Source organism: Silene latifolia, chromosome 5 (assembly GCF_048544455.1).
Source record: "Silene latifolia isolate original U9 population chromosome 5, ASM4854445v1, whole genome shotgun sequence".
Classification (NCBI taxonomy): domain Eukaryota; kingdom Viridiplantae; phylum Streptophyta; class Magnoliopsida; order Caryophyllales; family Caryophyllaceae; genus Silene; species Silene latifolia.
In genome coordinates this window covers 61,615,356-61,617,548 of record NC_133530.1, presented here as the reverse complement: position 1 = coordinate 61,617,548, position 2,193 = coordinate 61,615,356, and the positions used below count along the sequence as shown (strand labels likewise).

The 2,193-nt window shown below is 37.4% G+C and overlaps 1 long non-coding RNA gene across 1 annotated transcript; it reads left to right on the top strand.

The window, feature by feature from the left end:
- The first annotated feature begins 299 nt into the window (after positions 1-299).
- On the top strand, positions 300-1,778 carry LOC141656129 (uncharacterized). Its single transcript, XR_012548364.1, has 3 exons — positions 300-456; positions 556-623; positions 1,689-1,778. It is a non-coding gene; the product is annotated as an uncharacterized LOC141656129 (long non-coding RNA).
- Positions 1,779-2,193: the final 415 nt, after the last annotated feature.

Below are 2,193 nucleotides of genomic sequence, written 5' to 3'. Positions count from 1 at the left end.
TTTATTTTGCTAAATTAACCAATTTCGTTAAATTCCACTAATTTAGTAAAAATCACTAAGAATTCCAATTCGATCCGATTTCGTATTATTTCCGTTAACAAATTGAGTTTATTTTTATTTTCACTCATTTAATATATTAATGATTGATTCCGTTTATTTCTCAAACTTTTACTTAAATCGGTTTAATTTAACTCGAGACGGTTTTAAAAACTAGCGAAATTTCTTAACGATGAAGAAACGTACGTATAATTAATAGCTAGCTAGCTAGTTGCTCCCTCTTTTTCTCACGCATTCCCTTCTTTTCCCCTTCCCCTTTTTCGTTTCTACCAGCAACAACAAACCCAGATCAAAACTCCATTTCCGTCGACATTCAACCTCAGATCCCGGCCCATTTCTCGATCAAATTCCGTAATTTTTGTACCACTCTCTTCCCCTTTCCTTCCTCCTCCTTTTAAGGTAAGAAAGTCTCCTTTTTGTAATGGTCTCGTCTTTCGCCGCCTTATAAAAGTGTCGTCTTTTAGCTTCTTTATTCCGTTTTCTTGCTGTTTTATGAAGGATTCGAAGACCCGGGGTGAGGCTCGTGCCTTGTGGACCATTTATTCGAAGAATAAGGAGCGTTTAAGGTAACGGTGATGGGATTACTCGACATTATGTCGAAATCTAAATGTGCTTAAGTGTGTCTTACCCTTTTATAACATAAAGTTTGTGTCTTGATTGAGTTCATGTGGTGTCCTTTGAGACGGTTTTATTCGAGTTTTACTTATCCATTTTGAGAAAAGTTGGTACCTTTGGATTCTTGGTGGAGTGGGGAATCATGTTGGGCAATTTGTTTGGAGGAATACTATCATTTCCATGCTTAAAATTTCTTCTTAAGACGGACGCAAAGCTGGACATAAAACCGTGAAAATAGGGGCTGTGATGGGGCGTTTTTGGACGCGATTTGTGGGTTGAAATGGTTGTTGGTTCGAGTCAATTTGATTGCTCATGTCTTGTATGCATATACATGAATGAATATAGTCTTTTGTTTGGTTGAATTCCGCCTTGTAACATGCTTAAAAACTTGTCTTAAGACGGCCTCATGATTTGTTAGAAAAAAAAAAACAAGTATAAATGAGTTGATGAGGGATGATTTTTGGGGACTGTTTTGGGGTTGATTCCACGGATGATTTGAACCAGATAGTTGATTTCCGTCTCATGTGAATATCCATGTATGTAATGGGTTGGTTGTATGTGAAAAATTCTTTTCTCTTCATGCTTAAAATTTCGTCTTAAGACGGTCACAAATGAGCTTTTTGAACCATGAAAACTGGGTTTTGTTGGGCTGTTTTGACGGGTTGTTTTGACGGGCTTCTTTATGCTAAATTGAACCAACCTCTTTGCTAACGTCTCAAGTACATGTACATGTTGGGTTTGGGTCTTTTGTTTGGGTGATATCCGTCGTGATTTGGCCTAGGAAACCGTCCTAAGACGGCTGGACAGTAAGGATTGGTCTGCTGTGGCCTGCCGTGGCCTAGGCAGTGGCCTGGCCGTGGCCTAGGCAGTGGCCTGGCTAAGTCGCGAGTTTGGACCATATCTATAAATTGTTTTGACGCTAGTTTGGTTATTTAAAATATAATTAAATTAATTTACGTCTCATATTTTATATAACGATAATTCGTTAATATCGTCCTTTCACATAATTATTTTAGGTGACTCATATGTGGTTGAAGATGAAGAGTAGTTTTGGGTTTTAGAAGCTTTCTCAAGTTTATTGCTTGTCTCTTTGCTAGCTTAAGGTAACATATTTCGAGTTACTCGACGAATTAATGTCACAATCTTGTTTTCTTGTATGATTTTTTGATTTTTATTGGAGTAGTTTATTTCACATGAAAATATGTGTTAAATTCATGTCTTTTGTATGTTTAAGTTCACATATTAGTAAGGAAATAAAATGAGAATGATTAATTGATGCTTCAGACGATGTTAAACTGAACAAAAATGGAGAAATGGAGGGTTGGGGGTGGCGGCCTGCAGGCCCGGCAGGCCCAGGCAGGCCCACGGCCGGCCCGGGTCAGCCCGTTGCTTGTTTCGCGGTTTTTCATGCATTATTTGTCATTTAGGGTTTATTAATGTTATAATTAGTATAAGTAACAAATGGGTAATCTTTTGAAATGAATCATATTAGTAGTAAAAATTATGTTGATGTAAAAATTA